Genomic DNA, 24,163 nt, shown 5'->3' on the forward strand with positions numbered 1-24,163 from the left:
CACCATGGAGCAGAGCGATTTTATAAGATCTGGCGGCCATGACATAGACATGGACCAAACGGTGGTACTACATAGGGCCTTAATATAGCCGCGGGAGTTGTATACGGTGGTCAGGGGACCCCGGGGGGAGGAAGCTTTTAAATTCGGGTATAATAAGTGTTGCTCCCATGGAAGGGAGCTTTAGTGGAGGTGTGGCGAGTGGAGGAATGTAATGTAGTGTAATGTAATATATTTTAATTTTATTGGAATGTAATTTAATGCAATACTATTTCATTAAATTTGAGCTTATTTTAACTTAGGTTCAGTTAAGGAAATATGAGACGATTTTATCCCGAAGAGTAGTAGATACTTTATTGTTAACATTGCTGTAACACAATAATGTATTATTTCTACTATTCTGTACCTCTGTACGTTTATAACATTTGTTTTGTAAAAGAGTAAACGTTTTTCAATAAATATATGTATTATAAAGTCTCTCTGTAAACTGTCTGTATCCCTCTCCCAACTTGCCTTAGCACCTATTTTTGTCCCTTCTCCATTCCGGCAACAGTACGTTTGCTTCTTTACTCAGTCATTCACTTTCACAGTATTGCATGTTTTATACAGTATGGATAACATGTATTGTGCATTGTTGTATAGAGCTGTTTGTGCATAAATTTTGTTTTTGCATTGGAGCTGATCATGTTTACATGTAAATGTTATTATTCATTGGAACTCTCTGCGTTTATTAATAAATATTGTTCTGTATGTGAACTGCTGATTATAAATATAAGTATTGTTGTGTACGGGAACGTTCATGTATATATTTAAATCCTGTTTTATTTTGGAAGTGTTTATGTTTGTATAAATATTGTTATATGTTGGAAGTGTTTGTATTTATGTGTTTTGTTCTGTAATGGCACGGTTCATGCTTGTGAATATATATATATATTGATGTGCATTGGAGCTGTTCCAGTTGATATATAAATAAAAATGCGCGTTTAAGTTGTACCTGTCTCCTACTCATCAGCAACACTGTGTCTGACCATGTGGTGTGAATGCCGAGCTCCTAATGTGCTTTGGGATGTATCTGCAGGCTCAGTGCCTGCCGGAGAGGCAGCAACGCACAGCAGCATCAGTCAGATTTTGGAGTTAAGGGGAATACATAGGCAGAGACGCCTGATCTCTCATTATATATTCAGGGAACTATATTTGAAGAGCGCTGATATATAGAAAGGGTTAAATACAGATAGAGAGGAGGTTGAAGATTGCAATAGGGAGAAAATTCAATACAGAATAATAGTGAGAGGATTAAATAAGCAATAATAAGGAGAGGGCTAAATAGAGACTAACAGCAAGAGGATTAAATACAGGGGGAATAAGGACATGGTTAACTACAGCAGAAGAGGATGGGATTTAAAATAAAGGTAATAGGGAGAGGCGCAAAAGGAGAGTTACAGAAAGAAGATCGAATACAATGGAGCAGGGAAAGAGTTAACTACAGATAAAAAGGAGAGGGTTAAATATAGAGGGAGAGGTTTCAATAGAGAGTAATGGTAACACGGCTACTGAGAAAAAAGAGGGAGAAAGTCAAATACACTTAAAGGGACGGTTCAAGTTTGTCACGGATGCGGCTTAAAGGATGTCAATGCCTCGGAAAGGCTCTGGGAGGAGGTTAGTAGTCAGGGGAACATCGCAATAGGCCTTTCAGCCCCTCAAGCCTGTTCTGCCATTTAATGGCTGGTCTGTAGTCTGACCCCATATTCCTGTCTATCAACCTTATCCCTGTATACCTTTGCTTAACAAAAGTAAATCTATCTCAGATTTGAATTTAACCAATTGTCCAGCATCCACTGCTGTTTGTGGAATAGACTTCCAAACATTCTTCACCCTTCCTGTGTGGACATTCTTCCTAATATCGCCCCTGAATACTCTGGTTCTAATTCTCAGACTATGTCCTTTTGTTCTACAATTCCCAACTGTTGGAAATATCTTATCTTTATCTCCCCGTCTTCTAATTTCTTTAGAACACGGGCCTAAATTGTGTAATCTCTCCTCATACCTGAACCCCTAAAGTCCTGGTACCATTCTTGCAAATCTACATTGTACTTCTTCCAAGGCCAATACATCCATCCGTTGGTGTGTTCCCTGGATCTGCGTATGTACACCAAGTGGAATCTAACAAAGGTTTTGTACAGCTGCAAAATAACCTCTGTTGCGTTACATGGGACGAGAGGCTGGCTGGCAAGGCCAGCATTTGTTGGTCACCCCAGATGGCAGTTAACAGTCAACCACATTGCTCTGAGTCTGGAGTCACACATCAGTTAGCAGTTTCCTTTCCAAAGGACATCAGTGAAAATCTTCCTTGTTTTCCCTCCTGTAAATGCTGAGATAAAATAATTAAACAACATGTTTGCCATTTCCCCATAGCCATTGACAATATCGCCTGTGAGCTTCATTTTCGTATGATCTGATCTATTTTTTTACTTAGTGGGCCTTGTTTTACACTAATGAGATGTGGTTGACCACAAGACGTCATTTAATATTTCTGAAATTCAGAATGTACAACTTTACAAAACTGGCCTTTTTCTCTAATAACATGAGTTGCAGTTCTGAAATGTCTATGGCAGTTTAAAACTGCTTTGGGAGAAGATGATATTAAAATGTGTATACCACCATGATTGCAGCTCATCGAACTGGAGTTGGAGCTGTTCTTCCTACTCTGAAGGTTTCTGCTTTTTGGTCCCAATGTTCTCTGGAATGTGTGTGGGATCCCTCAGACTTAAATGGATGTTTTAGCTCGTTATCATGGTCATTTCTGAGTATGCAGGTTTAGCAGTAGTTTGATTTAACAACGTAATTAGCATATATTTAATGGAGTTTCTATTTCAGGAAGGGTGTTACACCAGACATTATTCGGTATTTTAATGTATTCCTTTAAATTGAGCCAACCGTTGGAGCTTATTTGTCTCAAGAACAATTCTACTGAAATTCTGGTATATACTTGCACACAAAGCCTTGTGGCAGTGTATCATCAAACCCCATTCAATATTCAATAAACGTTTGCATATCTCCCTGGCTTCATTTGATTTGCCAGTGAGCCCTGAAAGCTTCCTGACTTTGTATCTCCGATCCACTGTCTCATTAACACCAATTGAATGTCATCAATCAAAATAATTGGTTTGCGTATTTGGGCCTACTTGCTGCTGTTGCCAGGATTCCAATACTTGACCCACAATGCTGCCACCACCGATGCCACAGATGCCGTGTTACTTCAGTGTCACCACCAAAAGGAAGAAAAGAACACGTCAAAAGAGAAAAGTAGAAAGAAGGATGCAATTGGCCTCGTGATTGAAAATAAACAAGTTCAGGGGCCCAAACGCTGCCTAACCTGCTGCCGCCGCCATCCTTAAAAAAAATCACAAGGAATTTTCACAAGGAGACATAAATTTAAGGTGAAGGTGGAAGGTATAGGGGAGATGTCAGGGGTGGTTTCTTTACCCAGAGAGTGGTGGGGGCATGGAATGCGCTGCCAGTAGGAGTGGTAGAGTCAGAATCTTTGGTGACCTTTAAGCGGCAATTGGATAGGTACATGGATGGGTGCTTAAGCTAGGACAAATGTTCGGCACAACATCGTGGGCCGAAGGGCCTGTTCTGTGCTGTATTGTTCTATGTTCTATGTTCAATGAAGGGCACAAGGCAGATTGACGAGGGCTCGAGTGTTTCACCTCTGAAGTGAGACTAGAGAGGCTTGGATTGTTTTAGATCAGAGAAGCTCAGGGGGACCTGGGTTGTTTTGGATCACAGAAGCTCAGGGGTACCTGACTGAGGTGTACAAAATTATGAGGGGTAGAGATAGCGCAGATAGAATTAAAAACTTTTCCTCTTTAAATTGAATGAATAACCAAGCGAATTCGATTAAAATTACGGGGCAGAAGGTTTAGAGATGTGATAAAATTATTTTTCACCTAAAGCGTAGTTGGAATCTGAAACTGGCTGCCTATAAGGGTGGTAGAGGCAGAAATTCTTTTAATATTTATTAAGTATTGAGATATGCACGTGTGATGCCAAGGGACACTAATGCCCATGGACTATGAGCTGGAAAATTGCACGAGAATAGGCAAGTGGTTGTTTTTGACACAATGGGCTGAAGGGCCGTTTTCTGTGCTGCAAATTTCTTTGACTCAAATTTCTAATTTCAAACTGAATTACTCTGCTGAACGCCCTGACTGTACTATGGACCATTCTTGTACCTTCCTCTGGTCTTCCTTCAAGCCACCCCAACATTGATTGCAATCCAAGTTTAAAACTGAAATCTCTCCAGAAAGAATTAGCCACTCAGCGCAGCAATGACAACATTCCCGGGTTAAAACACCCAGATAACGTGACGCTTAAAGTGATCCAATTGTCTACTGGTTGAACGGGACTAATTGGCGCTTGTGGAAACAAATCGGGAGAGACGCGCACTGAAACCTCACCCGAAGCATCGCGTGGGCTCGCCGTTCATCTGATTCTGCGCGAGCCACACCGCTCGCGAGAAAACAACAGGGATCTGTGAAGATTTGGAGGTGCCGGTGTTGGACTGGCGTGGAAAAAGTTAAAACCAGTAAGGTGCGTATGTCCGCCAACGCACCCATGGTTGCGTGGGATGGTCAACGGCCGATTCTGGGACTGAGTGCGCGTGTGCTAAACCACTATCGAGCATGCGCAGTGACCAGAGATGGAAAATTTCAGTGTTTTGCTCTTTGGTGACGGTGAGAAATTTACTTAATCTTCACAATTAGAGTGTCAGTGAATGGTTTATTGGATTAACAATGTGATGATTTATTGTATGAAAGTCCCATGTTTAACCCACGCACTGCGAAAGGAGGTCCGAGTGCGGCTTTGGAACCAAATTATAAACATCCGAATTTATTACCCCTCCCCGCCTCCCCGAGATCAGACACTATGTGCCCCCCCCAGTGAGATCAGACAGTGTGTGACACCCCAGTGAGATCAGACCGTGTGTGACCACCATCAGTGAGATCAGACAGTGAGTGAACCCCCAGTGAGATCAGACATTGTGAGACCCGCCAGTGAGATCAGACTGTGTGTGACCCCTCAGTGAGATCAGACAGTGTTGAGACCCCCCCCCCCCAGTGGGATCAGACAGTGTGTTGCCCACCAGTGAGATCAGACAGTGGGTAATCCCCCAGTGAAATCAGACTGTGTGTAACCCTCCAGTGAGAACACACAGTATGTACCCCCTCCAGTGAGAGCAGACAGTATGTGACTCCTCCCAGTGTGATCAGACAGTGTGTAACCCCCCAGTGAGATCGGCTTGTAACCCCTCCCTTCGTGTGATCAGAAAGTTTGTGACCCCCACAGTGTAATCAGACGGTGTGTGACGTCCACAGTGTGATCAGACAGTGTATGACTCCCCCAGTGAGATCAGTGTGTGACCCCTTCCCCAGTGAGATCAGATAGTGCGTGACCTCCCCAAGTGTGATCTGATAGTGCGTGATACCCCCAGTAAAATCAACCAGTGTGTGACACCCCAGTGAGATCAGTGTCTTACCCGCCCATTGAGAAATGGAGAGTTGCATTTAGCACCTCTGTAGTCATCGTGCATTTCATGACGTCTGATCTGTTTGTGAGCTGGGCTCCGATATTAGGAATCTGCACTTTCTTTGTTCCAATGTTTTCCCTGTCTGTGATGAGTTTTGTCAGATGTTCAGGAATTATTATAAGTTGAATAAAAGGGATGCTTCATCGGAACCTCTGGAATTTGTCTTTCAATGATAAAGTAGTCAAAAGTTTGTGGTGTAGGGGATGATCAGGGGTGGTGACACAGATAAGTCATGTTTGACAAATATGACCAATTTTGAAGTGTAGAAACAGGTAGATCGTACAGATCTGAAGACAGTGCTGATAATATGGTTCACACGTATATTCAGTTACTCAATATAAAAGGAATGATAACTGATTGGGTATACAGTTTTATTTATGTTTGTGCTCACATGTCCAGATTCCAAAATTACTAAGTTCTTGAGAGAGTATTAAAGCTACCAACTATTCCGGAAGGTGAAATTCTAGTAGGATAGATTTGAAGATGCAATTGAAGAAGGGGTGGATGGCCTCAGCTCATTGTTAACATTTGAGAGCATTTTCAGTGGAAAAGAACATTCAGTAAGTGGAAGGGACATAGAATAGTTCCAATTATATAACTACCACAAAACTGGCAGAATAGCAACAAAGGAAATGCTGGATGAAGAAAAAGACCAAAGTTTTCAAACATCCTGATAGCCTCATGCTGTAATAATGTTGGAGTTACTAATCAATCACAATCATCAGTTCATCCAGAAAAAAACCCAGACCTGAAGTAAGAAAACACTAGTGACTCTGAACCAAATCTTCAAGGTCTGGGTGGTAACATATTGGCATGGATAGAAGCTTAGTTGGTCAACAGGGATCAATGCTTGGGTCTGTTATTGTTTGTGATATCTAAAGATGATGTAGATGAGAATGTTGGGGTATGATAAGTAAATTTGCAGATGATAAAACGAATGTCAGTTGTTCAGAACAATGAAGAGCAAGGTGTTAGGTTCCATGAGGAGATATACAGCTTGATCAAATGCGCAGCTCAGTGGCAGATTGGAATGTAACCCTGATCAAGGTGATGTGCTTTGGAAGAATTAAGAAGACTATAAAAGGAATGATAACTGTGAGTACTCTGTGAATGGAAAGAATCTTAAAATGTTTGTACACAGAAGAACGGAGGGCAGGTTGATCGGCTTGTTCAGAAGTCATATGAGACACTTGACTTTATCAGTCAAGGAATAAATTCTAGGAGCAGGGAAACGTTATGGTTGGGCTATCACTGGAGTACAGTCTGCCGTTCTGGTCACAACACTGTAGGAAGGATGTGATTGCACTAGAAGAGGACTCCACCAGAATGTTGCTGAGTGCAGTACATTTCAGTGATAAAGAGAACTTGGAGAAGCTCAGTTTTGTTTTTCCTTTCGAGCAGAGGGGGATCTGGTGGAGATGTTGAAGATTGTGAGATTATTATTGTAGAATCCTGACAGTGTGGAAACAGGCTCTTTGGCCCAAAAAGCACACAGCGATCTTCCGAAGAGTGTACCACCCAGACTCATTCCCCATTATTTTGCATTTATTCACCCCCCCCCCCTCCCCACCACGACTAATGGACCTAACCTATACATCTCTGAGCTCTTTGGGAAATTTAGCATGGCCAATCCACCTAACCTGCACTTCTTTGGAGTGTGGGAGGAAACCGGAGCACTCGCAAACACGGGGAGAACATGCAAACACCACACAGACAGTCGCCCAAGGTTGGAATCAAACCCGGTTTCCTGGCGCTGTGGGGCAGCAGTGCTAACCACTGAGCCACCGTAACGCCTCCATTATGAGAGAACTTGAGGAAAGGTTTTTTCACCCAGAAGATGATAGGGCCTGGAACACATTGCTAGGGAGGGTGGTTGAAGTGTGTAGCCTTTGCAAAGTACTTTCATGAACATGTGAAATGTCATAATTTTCCGGGCTATGGACCTAATGTGGGAAAATGGGATTCAGGTAGTTGCTGGTGTGTGGTTTGGTAGTACAGATTATTTGGGCTGAAAGACCTCTTTTGTCGTTTATTATTCTTTGAACGAGAGAATAATCAGAGCGTAGGAATAATCAGAGGTAGAGTAGCTAAGTATGCTGATGAAATAAAAATGGGTAGGAAACTGAATTGTGGAGAGGACATGGGGAGCCTACAAAGAAATATAAGTAGGTTAAAAGAGTGAGCGAAGATGTGGTAAATGTATGATGTGGGAAAGTGTACAATTGCCTTATTTGGAAGGACGAATAAAGAAGTACACATTGTAAATGGTGAGAGATTGACATATAAACATGTTGGAAGCATTTCAGAGAAATGGACTGGTTGACCCAAAGGGTCTGTTCCTCTATTAGAATCATTGAGTTATGCAACTGTATTACATGGAAACAGACAATTTAATCCAACTCGTCCATGCCGAACAGATTTCATCACAGCACCACTTTCAAGTCTACTTCAGACAACTGTCTGTCTGGAGTTTGTGCATTCTCCATGTGTCTGCGTCGATTTTCTCGAGGTGCACCAGTTTTCTCCCACAGTCCAAAGATATGAAGGTGAGGTGGATTGCCCATGCTAAGTTGTCCATAGTGTCCAAGAATATGCAGGATAGATGGATTAGCCATGGGAATTGCAGGGTTACGGAGTATAATGAGGGAGTGGATTTGTGTTTAATGTTGTTCAGAGATCTGGTGTGGATTCAGTGGTACGAATGGCGTACTTCCACACTCGAGATTCTATGCCTTGTTAAGTATTGGTATAACCAATATCTTCAGGTTAGAAAAAAAAAATCCCTTCATCACTTCAATTAATTCTCCTCACCAACTTCAATCTGAAACTGCATTCAGCTTTAATATCTCTGTCTTCTCAGTTCTTGGACTGATCTTTTAATTATTTATCCTCTGCACCACAAATATTGCTACTTTTCCCTCCACAACATTATTCCAGTCTCTCTGTTCTCAATCCGTGAGCTGATGAATTACCCATCCATGCCTTCGACACACGAAGTGATAAGGCTTTTTTTTACTCATTCACGGGATGAGGCATCGCCGGCTAAGCCATCATTTACTGCCCAGAGGGCAGTTCAGAATCAACCACATTGCTGTGGGTTTGGGGTCACATGTAGGCCAGACTAGGTAAGGATGACAGTTTCCTTCCCTGAAGGACATCAGTGAACCATATAGGTTTTTCCAACAATCAAAAATAGAATCATGGTCATCATTAGACTCTTAATTCCAGGTTTTACTGAGTTTGAATGCCACCAGCCGCTGTGGTGGGATTCGATCCCGGGTCCCCAGAGCATTACCCGCAGATTTACATTAATAGTCTGGCGATATTACCACTTGCGCAATGCCTCCCCAATAATTGCAGTGATACTGTGACAGACTTTTCTTTGAGCACATTAAACTTCAATTGTCCGAAGCTCTTTTGCATGAGCTCTATACCACCTGACTTCCACTCAGTTCTCATTCTTTTGCTAGTTTAACTTCAGTGCTCCTGGTGCTCAAATGGCTATCATTCAAATATCCTGCCTTCAGTTTAAGTCCATTCAAGGCCTCAATCCAGACTATTTCTGTGGCCCTCCAGGATCATAGAGTCATAGAACATAGAACATTACAGCATAGAACAGGCCCTTCAGCCCACGATGTTGTGCCAACCATTGATCCTCATGTAAGGTAAACCTAATGAACGCACCCTCAAATTTCTGTGACCATACGCATGTCCAGCAGTCCCTTAAACATCCCCAACGACGTCGCTTCCACAACTGCTGCTGGCAACGAATTCCATGCTCTCACAACTCTTTGCCTAAACAACCCGCCTCTAACATCCCATCTATACTTAACGCCAAACAGCTTAAAACTATGACCCCTCGTATTAACAATTTCCGCTCTGGGATAAAAAAAGTCTCTGGCTATCAACTCTATCTATGACTCTCATTATATTGTACACCTCAATTAGGTCCCCTGCCTTCCATCTTTTTTCCAATGAAAAACGTCCGAGCTCAGTCAACCTCTCTTCGTAAGATAAGCCCTCCATTCCAGTCAGCATCCTGGTAAACCTCCTCTGAACCCTCTCCAAAGCATCCACATTTTTCCTATAATAGGGCGACCAGAACTGGACACAGTATTCCAAGTGCGGCCTGACCAAAATTTTCTAGAGCTCCAACATGATCTCACGGCTGTTAAACTCAATCCCCCTGTTAATGAAAGCCAAAACACCATAGGCTTTCTTAACAACCCTGTCCACTTGGGTGGCAATTTTAAGGGATCTATGTAACTGCACACCAAGATCCCGCTGTTCCTGCACATTGCCAAGAATCCTGTCTTTAATCCTGTAATCAACTTTCAAGTTCGACCTTCCAAAATGCATCACTTCGCATTTATCCAGGTTGAACTCCATCTGCCACCTCTCAGTCCATCTCTGCATTCTGACAATGTCACGCTGCAGCCTACAACAGTCCTCTGTGGTGTCAACGACACCTCCAACCTTTGTGTCGTCTGAAAACTTGCTAACCCATTCTTCAATCTCCTCATCCAAATCATTAATAAAAATTACAAAGAGTACAGACCAAAGAACAGAGCCCTGTGGAACACCACTCACCACTGACTTCCAAGCAGAAAACCTTCCTTCCAATACCACTCGCTGTCTTCTGTCGACCAGCCAATTCCGTATCCAGACAGCTAAATGTCCCTGTATCCCATTCCTCCTGACCTTCAGAACAAGCCGACCATGGGGAATCTGATCAAATGCCTTGCTGAAGTCCATATAAACCACATCCACCACTGGACCTTCATCAACGTGTCCAGTAACGTCCTCAAAGAAATCAATAAGATTTGTGAGGCATGACGTGCCCCTCAAAAAGCCGTGCTGACTGCATTTAATCAAGCCATGCTCTTCCAGATGGTCACAAATGCTATCCTTCAGAATCGTTTCTAACACCGTGCAGAGGACAGACGTGAGACTGAATGATCTGTAATTGCCGGGGATTTCCCTATTTTCGTTCTTGAAGAGAATAATTACATTTGCTTCCCTTTAGATATTTGGATGTTTGGATGTTTGCATTTATTCAAAGTTGTTTTTGGTGACATTTGACAGGCAAGTAAATTAGAAAATGGATACACACAGAAAAGTAAGTTTGCTAATGACACCAAAATTGGAGATGTCATGGACAGTGAAGAAGGTGACCTCATATTACAACGGAACCTTGATCAGATGGGCCAATGGGCTGAGAAGTGGCAGATGAAGTTTAATTCAGACGAATGCGAGGTGCTGCGATTTGGGAATGCAAATCGTAGCAGGACTTATACACGTCATGGTAAGGTCCTAGGGAGCGTTGCTGAACAAAGAGACCTTGGAGTTCAGGTTCATAGCTCTTTGAAAGTAAGAATCGCAGATAGATAGGATAGTGAAGAAGGCGTTTGGTATGCTTTCCTTTATTGGTCAGAGTATAGAGTACAGGAGTTGAGAGGTCATGTTGCAGCTGGACAGGACATACAGAAAAGTGCTGCTGAGAACACAGTCACATCACCCATGATCTGAATGCGTGGTGGAGCGGTGAAAAAGTATCTAATGGCCCACACCTGCTGCTCAGTCCTGTGTTCCTATGTTCTATTCAAACCCTCACAGCTCCTGCAAGGAGCAGATGGAGACCACTTGGTCCAAATAGAGATCTACAGCACGGAAACAGATCCTTCGTCCAACTTGTTCATGCCAACCAGATATCCCAACCAAATCTAATCCAACTTGCCAGCACCTGGCCCATATCCCTCCAAACCCGTCCTATTCACATATCCATCCAGCTGCCTTTTAAATGTAGTACTAGGCTCCACCACTTCGTCTGGCAGCTCATTCCATACACATACCACCCTCTGAGTGAAAAGGTTGTCCCTAAGCTCTGTTATATATTTTTCGCCTCTCACCCTAAACCTATGACCTATAGTTCTGGACTTCCCCACCCCAGGGAACAGACGTTGTCTACGTATCCTATCCATGCACCTCATGATTTCATAAACCTCTATAAGGTCACTCCTCAGCCTCCAACTCTCCAGGGAAAACAGCCCTAGCTCATTCAACCTATCCCGATAGCACTAATCCTCCAACCATGGCAAGATCCTTTTAAATGTTTTCTGAACTCTTTCAAGTTTCACAACATCTTTCTAATAGGAAATAGACCAGAATTGTACACAATATTCCAACAGTCGCCGAACCAATGTCCTGTCCAGCTGCAACATGACCTCTCAACTCCTGTACTCTATACTCTGACCAATAAATGAAAGCATACCAAACGCCTTCTTCACTATCCTATCTATCTGCGACTCCACTTTCAAGGAGCTATGAACCTGAACTCCAAGGTTCCTTTGTTCAGCAACGCTCCCTAGGACCTTACCATGACGTGTATAAGTCCTGCTAAGATTTGCTTTCCCAAATCGCAGCACCTCGCATTCATCTGAATTAAACTCCATCTGCCACTTCTCAGCCCATTGGCCCATCTGATCAAGATTCCGTTGTAATATGAGGTCACCTTCTTCCCTGTCCATGACATCTCCAATTTTTGTGTCATCAGCAAACTTACTAACTATACCTCTTATGCTCACATCCAAATCATTTATATAAATGATGAGAAGTGGTCGACCCAGGACCGATCCTTCTGGCATTCCACTGGTCAAAGTCCTCCAGTCTGAAAAACAACCCTTCACCACCACTCCCTGTCTTCTTCCTTTCAGCTCGTTCTCTAACCAAAAGGCGAGTTCTCCCTTTATTCCATGAGATCTTACCTTGCTCACCACTCTCCCTTGGGAAACCTTGTCAAACGCCTTACTGAAGTCCACATCTGCTGCTCCGCCCTCATGAATCCTCTTTCCACTTATCTTCTTCTGTGCTGTGACCTTTCCACAGCAGGTTTCTTGAAATCTGTGTTCCCTCTAAGTCTATGTTCTTCTTCACGTCTCCCTACCTGTACCTGATCAGCAGTAACTGAGTTTGAATCAAGTTCAGAGTGAGACTGAGACAGGGATGGTCATGCCTTTGAATGGGAAAGGATGGCAGCAAATCGGGTTCTTAATGCAGAAACTGATCACTTGACAATTCTGTGTCATGAACATCACTTCTCACTTGTCAACCCAATCCAGGGCTTCTGCACATGGTTGAACACAGTTGGTCTCAGGGCACAGTGCTGAGATACCGTTACAGTCATTGACTGGAGCTGAAATAGTCGTTCTCCTAAACAATGACCGTGTGCCTTTGCACAAGATATGAGGCTAACAAGTGGAGAGTTTTGCAGAAAAACAATCGTTGACTTGACCCATGATTTTGAGTGATGAACAGATTAGGTTGGAGTGTTCTTCACTGTTTTGCCCTTGATCAGACTGCCCAGTAACTATCCTGAAAGGAACTCTGAGGTACAGTTAATGGAAATGCCATGCTCGAGGGCAAAATGGCGTATTTATGATCCCATCTTTCCAGAAGAGGTTTACAGTGTACTCACCATATTCATCATAGATCAGGATAAGTGACTACTTTCCAGGTTCAAAATAACTGGGAAATCCCATTGCTGAGTAGATTCCTTCCTTATCATGCACAATATTTATGTTTAACTCCACTACTCAGTCTATTAATCATTATTCTTTTCAGACAAACACTGAACCTCGTGGGAAAGGGAAATTGCGCAGACAGTTCCAGACTTCTGCTAAATCTTGTGATGGAGGAAGGCTCTAAGACCCAACGTGATGTGGATATCCTTTGTGAAAATGCACCACAGGATCCCAAAGTTGGATAAAATGCTGAAAGAAATAGAGGAACGTGGTACAGTAGAGTCTCACACTATTTCTTCCAGTTTGAAACACTTCACATTTTGCCACAGATTTACACAGATCCGAATTAATGAAATCTAAATAGTCTGAACAGTTCCTGATCTGTTTCATTATATGGATAAGGGTCCGAAATATATCCGAAATACCCAGTGATCTGAAAGGTTCTTAACAATATGGAAATCTTAAATCATTATATTTCATTTCTGTGCATCAGTGTGTTGGACTTTAGCCATTTGTTTTATGATTCAAAATTTGAGAATTAATGTTCACAGCTGGGAAACATAATTCCAGTTGGTTTGGAAGTTCACCTATTTTGCATAAATTCAACTTATAACTCATACGGTTTCTCTTGTATTCAGCAAATGTGTGGAAGTTGGATTATTTCGTCAAATGAACGTGCTGATCACGTTAGGTATCAGTATTACATGGAGGATCCTGGTACATTGTGAAAACCTACATACACCTGGATGGATCCTGATGCACTAAAACGTGTATTTGAATACTCCTGAAATATTGCACTTTGAGTCTGACATATTTGGTCGTTGCCTGCTGATCGAGTGCAGAGATTAAAAACTAAGTGACTTTAAACACCTTGAGTCTGTAATATGGACGCAGGCCATTCAGCTCAGAAGTTGTGTGTCCGTCCTCTCTTCCCTGTATTTCCATAACCATTCTGTTTGTTTAGTCAGCTTTCATCCATGTTTCCTTCTTAACCAGTCCTTTGGTTGTGAACCTAATGTACTTAACCAAATTCAAAACCTCTCTGGAGTAAAGACGTTTCACCTGAATTACCTTCATAATTTATTGGTAACGATTTTCATTTCCATATAAATGCCTCCACTCTCCATATACTGTGTCAACCATCAATCATATTCATAATATGACATACTTTTATGATGTGAACCTCACCCTTATCTCTTCTGCGGTGGGATGAGTCCTGGCCTATTTAGTCTCCCTAGCTAAACACAACCTGCCACGCACAGGTATTTTGGAAAGTGGTGAATTGCCAATCTCTCGTTACCTTCTTGAACCGCTGCACAATTGTGGGACACAGAAAGGGAATACCAGGATTTAGATACAGCGACTGTGAATCAATTTGTGGTAGTAGTGTCTCACTTGGAATGAAAATTTCAAGTGATGTTGGTCCCATTCATCTGATGCCCTAGACCTTTCAAATTACAGGTTATGAATGTGCGGTCTAAGGAACCAGGTGAATTGTGGCAATGCATCTTCGAGAAGGTGCACACTGCTGCCATTTTGTGTTCATGATGGATGGAGCGAATATTGAAGGTCATATAAGTGGTCCCCAATCCAGCAGGATACTTTGTTCTGGAAGGTGGCTGAGGATGAAGTTTTCTCCCTGTTATTGAAAGGACATTATTATAGTTGGAGAAGTTTCAGAAAAGTTTTAGCAGTATGTTGCCAGATTTGAAAGATTTGAGTTATAAAAAAAGGCTAGATAGGCCAGGACTTTTTTTCACTGGAGTGTGGGAGGGTGAGAGACGAACTTATAGAAATTAATAAAATAATGAGAGGTGTAGATAGGATGAAAGGTAGTTGTCTTTTGCCTAGGATAGGATTTCAACATGAGGGGTCACATTTTTAAGGTGAGTGGAGAGAGATTTAAAACGACATTTGGGACATTTTATTTAACCAGAGGGTGACACGCGTCTAGAAGGAACTCCCTGAGGAAGTGATGAACATGGCTACAATTACAATGTTTAAAAACATTGTGATAAGTACATGAATACTAAGAGCTTGTGGGGATACGGGCTAGGGGAAGCAGGTGGCAATAGTTTCTTTCGGGATTATGTATGACATGGACTGGTTGGACAGAGGGGTCTGTTTCCGTACTTTATGACTCTTTGACTCTATAAATCCAAGCAAATGAGAACATTCCATTCACACAACTGAGCTTGTATGAAGGTGGCTGGAGATAGGAAGTGAGTTACTTGCGAGAATCTGTAAGATAACGTCTGTTATACGCTTCTGTATAAACCTTGCAGGGAATATGTCAACTTTGTAGAACTCGCCGAGCAAACCTAAAAGAATTTGAATTCTTTCTCGACCATCCTTTATTTACAAGTGATGTGTTCGTGGATGGCAGTTTAACTTCTACACAAATCTGCGTTGAATCTGTGCACGTAATGCAGCATTTTGCTTTCAGGTTTGCATATAACTCAATTACACAAGTAATAGATTTCAATGTATAAAGTTGCATCAGTGTTAATTTATCTAAATTGGAGAACTGTTTTATCTTTTTTGAAGATGTTCAACAGAAAACCAAGGAGACATTGCGGGTCCAAACTGAAAAACTGATAGTGAGCAGTATCCTAACAAAGGAGAAGTTGAAGATTTTCCCACTGGTTGATCCATACACTGAGCTAACGATTATTTCTAACGTTCGTGGTCCGACACTTGTAGAAGACGAACCGTTTGCGCGAGTCCGGGACAATGGAAAGTGGAAAGAAAAACTTCTCCGAACAGAACAGGAAAAAAAGAGTTGATCAGTTGTTCCAATGCAACATTTCCGGGGAAAGTCCGAACCTGGGATTTGAGCAGTAATAAATGGAGTCCCAGGAATTGGAAAAGCAACAATGGTACAAAAGATGGTTTATGGCTTAGCCACTGGAAAAATGTACCCACGGTTGTAATTTGCATTCATTTTTAAATTCCAGGATTTGAAGGATCTTAATTGATGATTAAACATGAGGAAGATGATATTGGTTCATTATCCTCACTTTGGGAAACTTCTGAGAGGTCTCTGCAAATCCTAGACGGACTGCTGTTTATATATGATGGTTTGGATGAATTCAAGGACAGTACTGATTTTTTCTGCCAGTCGGAGAGATACAGAACTCAGTTCATGTGCACTGATCACTGAATGCTGGTGTGAAGTGTCTGACGTTGTGTACAGTTTAATCCAGCACAGGCTGCTCCCTGGATGTTCCATGGATGTTCAGTGCTAGTAACCAGCTGTCTCACTACATTGTATTTATTGGAAAATGCTGAGGTCAGTATCTGGGCTGAAATCCCGGGATATGTTGGTGATGAACGAAAGGAATGTTTCAGCAGGTTTTTTTTTGAAGATCCGATAGTGTCAGCAGCTTTTTTCAAGATGTAGAGATGAATGAGATCCTGCACTCCATCTGCTGCAACCCTTGGTACTGCTGGACCCTCAGTCTATCACTGGGTCTATTCTTCACAAAAAAAAAGGATAAGAAGCAGCAGCAGGTTCCAAAGACCATCACCCAACTTTATCCATTCTATATTTAAAACATTCTGAAAACCATGGCCATCAGATTGAAAACCCCGGTGAGGTGTTTCTGAAGCTTGGTGAGATGGCCTTTACTGGTGCCTGTGAGTAAAAAAAGATTGTGTTTAGAAATGGAGGTTTAATCCAGTAAAATCTGCAACCTTCCCAGTTATTGTCTGGATTCTTGATTGAGAAAGATTATTCTGCACGGATTGTGGGCTACACATTCCCACACATCGCCATCCAAGCATTTGTAGCGGCCCTTGTCGAATTCCTGACTCCTGATCGCAGGAACATTCAGAAATTGCTCACTGAATCACATAGAAAAGAAGATGGGTGATTTGTAATAATCATCTATTTTTTTTTTGTTGGTCTCTCCTCCCTGCAGTCAGCTCGTCCTCTGGAAGAGTTTCTATATTCATTTCTTCGTCAGACAGCTTGTCAGGTCATTGATTGGGTGCAGGACATTTTTAAAGTACACACTGGAAACACTAAGACTATAACTAGTAAAAGGAACCCCCTGAATACATTGCACTACCTGTTTGAGTCTCAGAATAAATCACTTACACAGAACTCACTGAAAGGTGTGGAACATTTTCATTTCGTGACTTGCAACTGACCACAATAGACTGTGTCATCCTCTGTTTTGTCATTGAATTCTGTGATTTATTAAAATAACTTGATCTTGAGAACTGCTACATTCAGTACGAAGGAATACAGAGATTGGGTCCCATATTTCACAAATGCCGAGAGCTGAGGTAACTACCTGTCTCTAATTTCGTCAAATTGTTGAGCAGTCATGTATTGTACCGTTTTCTCCATAAGGAAAGAAGACTAATAATTCAGTTGAACCAGAGAGAATCATTTTCAGCATAGAATTTGTTAATAATAAACATTTATGACAAATTTCATGAGGACTGAAGAATCTTAAAATGGATTCTTGTCAATAGGATGTGATTTTACTGTATTTTCCTAATGAACTAATACAAGTCATTGTATTTTGATCAATAAGTCATCAGATTCATAACCAATAAGACTAGAAAGCCGAATGCAACGCATCTCATGTTCTGAATTATATCTAATACAGCAGCAAGATCAATGCTGCTTTTCTGTTATCTACAAATTTCACTTCAGTGTGGCTTAATCTCATTATAGATCAGCACCAAATGTTTATCTATTTGGTACAAAATGAGTCTTGAATACATTGCAGTGCATTCTATCTGGAAATGTTGAATTTTTTTGCCGAAATATTTCAGCAGCCATTCCTCAGGAATTCCTCCTTGGTATTTTTAACTTCGTGTCTCCTGAGACACTAAGAAATTTTAATGGTGATTCCTGTTATTCTGTTTTAATCATTGCTCTGCTCGCGCATTCCTAAGTCCTATTTATCTGTCTTTATCTATGTCCCAATTTTGTTCTTTTCTATTTTATCTTTTCACGATTCGTTTATATTTAAACTGATTTAATTTCCTTTTCTGCCTGTATTTATTAATTTTACATTTTCTCTGCCTCCCTATTTGCTCTTTTCAGGAGAACACAAACCTTATCCGGGTTCAGTTCGAGTCTGGACCCTCAGTGTAGCTACTTTCTGTTCCACGACTGATGCCAGCGTCCTTTGAAGTGACACTATGTTATCCCACGTTAGCGCTTTAGCCATGTGTTAATTTTTCGATCTAACTGCCTCAATGCAAATTTGCATGAAGTCAGGGAGTTACTGAGAGATTATTAATTATGAGGTTCCTGTTTAATTTAGCTTTTAACTGATATTTCTGCAGATCCCTCCCGTCTCCTTCACCCTGACATGATCTGCCATCATTGGATTATCCCACTTCCTTTCCATTTCCTCCCCAGATGCCATGAGACCTTCTTTAGCCTGACACTTCGTAAGTAGCATACCGTGCCAAAGTTTCATTTGTGGCTACAAAGAACGCTACCTATGTCCCTAATTAGGAAAACCTTCTCTATGGCTACATTCTATTCTGCTCTACTTTGTGTTTGACACCTGGTAGCATTGTCTGCATTGCAACTGTCGTTCCCACAGTCTTCCTCCTTGTCCTCAGACAACCAGTTCATCATACCTGTTGGCCACGATCAATATCTGAGTGATTGGCTCCTCACTCTACTCAGTCCACAGCATACACTTATTTTTGAAGCTGTGCTAACGACTCCAGCTTATGAAGATTAAAGGCACTCTCGTGCTCTGTGATGAGTCACCAACCTGCTCTCCAGTAAGGTTCATCCTTGATTTTACCGGCATTCACTGGGGATTTGAGCAGAATAACTCTGGTTGCTAGTATCAAGAAAATCTGGTTGTTTTCTGGTGATTTTCAGTGTCCTTGTGTACATTCAAGTAGCAAAACAAATATTCAATCCAGCATTTCATTCACTTTGTTTCTCACTCTCTGTTTTGCTTTAGGCTGGGAAGCAACAAAGTGGGAGATTTAGGAGTGAAGCTATTGTCTGAGTTTCTGAAGAATCTGAATTGTAAAATGCAGCAACTCAGGTGAGTATTAGGCTATGTGTGATTGTGTTTCTAATAGCTATTGGGAGGGAGAATATCCTGACGTCTTGACATTGTAAGTATCAATGTCATTGGTAGAACGAGGAAAGAGTTTAAGCAACAAGAATACAAGGAGCTCGGCAGCAAATATTTTTTTTTTAAAAAACGCAAAGTTTATAATAGAATTCTCACTGATCCAAAAAACTGTAGAATGCTATCCAAGCCATATGGAAGTTGACATCAGATGCATAAAATTGAAAAAAATGTAGAATATGTAGCTCAACAACTGGTGTTGGAAAAGTGGATTCTGGTTCATAAGGCACTGGGAAAGTGGGAGTAGTACAGTTGGAACGACCTGTAACTGTACCATGCTGGGAACTATGTTGTTTCAAACTGAAGAACTTGGGAATGAGAGAGGCTTTTACACTCAATATTAGGTGCAAGGGATCCAAGGTCGTAAACTGTGGTATAAACAAGTTCATAAGAAAAATAATGAGATATGAAATGAGAGTCAGAGAATTGAAGAAAGAGACAGAGAGGCCAAAAGAAACTAATAATACATCAACCATGAAAATTAACGTTACGAAGAAAACAAAGTGAAAAGTAAAAGCTCCATACCTGAATGTGGACACCTTTCCGAACAAAGTGAAGAAATCCAGAGCACACAATGAAGAGAATGATAATGGCACCAGGATTCTTCGAGGAAAGTGATCACCTGTGGGAGTGGTCTACAGGCCCCCAAGGGGGACCACAGTGCAGGACAAGGTCGACTTGAAAAAAATATTGGGTGCTTGTGATAATGAAATGGCGATAATTGTTACTGATTTGAATCTACATAGAGACTGTACAAATCAATTTGGAAATAGTAGCCTGCATGAGATGTTACGGATTACGTTGGAGAGAATTTCTTTGAGCTGCATGTTCCAGAACAATCAGGCTTCAGATTATGCGTTTATCATATTATGGGAATTGGGTGATGTGACAGGATTTGTGATACAGTCTCTGAAGAAAGACACTCCTATGTAGCAGCCATCGCAATATGATAAAAAATCCCATCCCATTCAAAAGAGAGAGGGTTGTGTCTAAGACAAGTATTTTAACTTTAAATAAGGGTCACTGAGTGGGTATGAAAGCTAAGGTAACTGAAGTGAATGGCATAATCAGTTAAGTGATTGATCAATGGAGGTAGTGGTGACAGATATTTAAGAGATATTTCAGAATATTCACGATAAGTTTATTCTGACTGAAGCAAGAGCGAGAACTCATCACCTGTGGTTAGCTAAAGAAACCAATCATTTTGAGACAGTTGTGAAATGGATAGTAGGGCAGAGGATTGATCTGAAAGTAAAGAATGGCAGAGAATGACTAAAGGTTAATCAAGAGGAGGGAATTAGAATATGAGAAGAAGCAAGCTCGAAATCTGAATGCCACTAAGCATGAGTTTGCACAGGTACTTAAAAACAAAATGTGTACATACAGTGAGTGTTAATCCTCTGGGGAGTAAGAATGTAGAGTTAATGGTAGACAGTAAAGAAATGACAGATGAACTGAACAAGTATTTTGCTTTTCTCTTCACTGCAGCAGATACAAAAAATCTTGAGTACTTGCTGTAAATCAGGAGGTGGGAGAGTGGGAGAAACAAAGTGAGATTGAAGTCACTCAGGAAGCTTTACTCAGTAACCTGATGAAATGATGGTCTGACAAGTCTCCAGCTCCACACGGACTTCATTGCATGGCCTGAAAGGCGATTGCTACTGAAGTCGTAGATGTATTGGCATGAATTCTACAAAATTCCCCAGATTTAGGAGAGCTTCATTTGCCTTGAAAGATGTAAATATAATCCCTCTATTCAAGAATGAAGGAAGGCAGGAAACGATAGATACATCAAACACTATTACAGTAAATTCATAGATTACCATTATACATAGCAGATGATAATTCTTTGATGAAGTCTGATATATTGGTTAAACATGGTTTTCCTTGAAAGGCAGATTGTCTGAGGAACTCTGAAGTGTTGAGGGATCTTGGTGTTCCAGTAAGAGTTACAAAAAGTTTATGCAGCTGCAGCACCTTTCTTAAGGCGAAGAGAAACAATCCTTTATTACAAGTGGAAGTGAATGTATAAGTAAGGATATGATGCTTCAGTTATACAAGACATGTGAAATCACATCTCACATACTGTGTGTAGTTCTGATCTCTGTTGTATAAACTTATAATAATTGATCGCTGGAGACTGAGTACAGAATTTTAGTCATTTTATTCAAGCGATGCGTGGAGAGCATCTCTCATGAGACCAGAGTTGTTGTAGTATCACGACAGACTTAGCAGACCATAGGGGCAGCTCTCTTCATTAGAAGTATCCAACTGGTGGCGATTTAACTTGAGGGCCACCAGACCTGAGCCAAGGGAAGAGGTTGAGAACGAAAGTCGTTCATGGTAACCTCAAACCTGTGATGGAAATTGAAGCCACAGAGTTCGCATCACATTGCTCTGAGAACCAATAATCCTGCTAATTGAGGTAAACCAGTTCCCTTAGACCTGAGTAAGACTCTGGAGAATACAGAAAACGTAAGCGCCTTGATACCAGAAGCATCTCATTGTCCTAATTCTAATCTTACTTCATACAAGCAAAAGAAAACAGATTCCGTTTCCAGGTCACGTGTTAATGATATTAGATACTCCTTCACTCAGTCACAAATCATTTAGTCTGTGATTTTGTTCCCCATTCTTTATCAGTTTCTGTCATCTCCCTGTCTCTGAACCTGTTCTGGCCCGAAGGACTCCTTGGAATGATTTGATGGGACAAACTGTCATTTGTGAATTCCTGCTGAGACTAACCTCTAGGATGCAACAGGTTCATTTGGCATAAGGCTCATTAATTGAAGCCTGACCTGTAATTTTACTGTACTCATCTCTATTGCATCCTTGCGTCTCAGTTCACTCTGACCTCAATCCCCTTAAATAGAAAAGGATGTAAATGCATTGGAGGGGTTCAGAGGAGGTTTACAAGATAAATACTTTGAACGATTAGCTTGTCTTATGAAGATGCATGGACGGACTTAGTTTGTTTCCACTGGAGTTTAGACAAGTTCAGGGCGAATTGGTCAAAATATATAAAAGCCCTCAGAGTCTTGATAAGTTGGATCTGGAATGGATGGTGTTTCATGTGGGTCAGTTCAGAACAAGGGGGCACTGTTTTAAAATTAGGGGTTATCTTTTGAGGGGAATTTCTTCTTGAGGGCTGTTTTAATTTGGAACGCTGTGTTCAGAAAGTTATGGAGGTAGTGTCATTGAATAATTTAAAGTCACAGGTAGATATTTCCCTTTGTGTAACAAGAATCTACGTTCCTAGTGAGAGATGAGAATGCAGAGCTCAAAGCACAAGCTGATTAGCCACAATCTTGTTAAAGTGTGAAGCAAGCCAAGGGAGCAAATGGTCTTCTTCTGCTCCAGGTAGGTATGTCTATATATGATATTGGAATTTTTGTTATTATAAGTAATAGTGTTAATACTAAACACTGTTTTCTTTCTCTTTTGTTCTCTGAAATTTGTGTGCAATCTCACTCTGGTTCTCTCACGTGCTCTCTCTCTTTCTCTCTCTCTGTCTCTCTCTCTCTCCCTCTCTCTCTACCACCCCGCCCGCCCCCGGCTCTCTTATGCATGCCCTCTTTCTGTCTGGTTCCCACATGCATGTTGTTTCTCTCTGGCTCTCTTGCACCCTCTGTCTTCTCTATGGCTCTCTCGTGCACGCTGACTCTATGTCTATCTCTCTCTCGCTCCCTCATGCAGCCTCTGACTCTCTTGCAAGCACAATGTCTCTTTCCGTCTATTACTGTCTTTCTCCCTCCTCCTATCTCTCTGATCACCAGTCTCAACAATAACATACTCACAGGTTTATGTGCCGACGATCTCAGCTCCATTCGAAGTACAAACCGCTGACTGGATGTTGTGAATCTGAATGGTAATAAATTGGGAGATTCAGGAGTGACACTGCTGTCAGGAGCTCTGAGGAATCGGAACTTTAAAATACAGAAACTGGAGTAAGTACCCACATAGTTTAAATTGTTTTTCTAATAACTAGATGCTCAACACTTTATTGTTAACACAAACATGAATAAAACTGGGTATATCCTTTGATTCTTTTTCACATTTTCAATTCCCCAGTTTTTGTGAAAACTCTCTTGAATCTTGTGCTGAGAGTCTCACCTCCATATTCAATACAAACCAGTCACTGACAGAACTAAAACCTCGGAAATAATAAGCTGAAACATTTCGGAGTGAAATTACTGTCATTTGATCTGATGAATCGTCAATGCAAAATACAAAAGTTGTTGTAAGCACCAAACTCTGTGAGACTGTTTATGATTAAGTTGTTGTTTGGATAAGTAGTGACCAATTCTGGGGTTTTACTCTGATTCCTGTTACTTCATTCTCTCTCATCCGAAGGCTGTATATAAATAGTCTGCCAAAATCTTGTGTTCAACATCTCAGCTCTGCTCTCAATACAAACCAGTCTTTAATGGAACTGAACATGAATAATAACAATTTCGGAGATTCAGAGTTTAAACTCAAGTGTGCAGTTCTGGGGAACTCGGAATGTAACTACATAAACTGCAGTATGTACAGATTCAGTGAGATTGTGTTTCTGTGTATTGATGTCACACTGTACATGGTTATTCCTATCAATAATTTCTTTAATAGATGCTTTAAAATATCAGTATCTGCTATACGATCGAAAATGCACACTCTTACTATCATCCAACTGACCAACTGAGTAGTTGGTCAGTTGGATCTAGGGCATTGCACGAGTCTTAGATATAGACATTCGGAATACCAATAAATGTAAAGAGAAAATATTCCGAGATGAATTTCCAAACTTACTCCCATTTGCAACATGTTGAAGACCAGTGTGTTACAATTGCAAGCTGATGATCGAACTGATCCATGTAATAAAATCCTTTGTTTCTGTCACTTTGCAAACCCACAAAGGATTGAAAGTGGGAAGAGTGAAAGAAAGGCAA

At 41.2% G+C, this 24,163-nt stretch overlaps 1 pseudogene; it reads left to right on the forward strand.

Moving 5' to 3' along the window:
* Positions 1–5,976: 5,976 nt before the first annotated feature.
* Positions 5,977–24,163, forward strand: part of LOC148138418 (NACHT, LRR and PYD domains-containing protein 3-like) — a 106,228-nt pseudogene continuing 88,041 nt past the window's right edge.

This window comes from Chiloscyllium plagiosum, unplaced genomic scaffold (assembly GCF_037043375.1).
Source record: "Chiloscyllium plagiosum isolate Xiang-an unplaced genomic scaffold, Cpla_swu_hap1 HiC_scaffold_40, whole genome shotgun sequence".
Lineage (NCBI taxonomy): Eukaryota > Metazoa > Chordata > Chondrichthyes > Orectolobiformes > Hemiscylliidae > Chiloscyllium > Chiloscyllium plagiosum.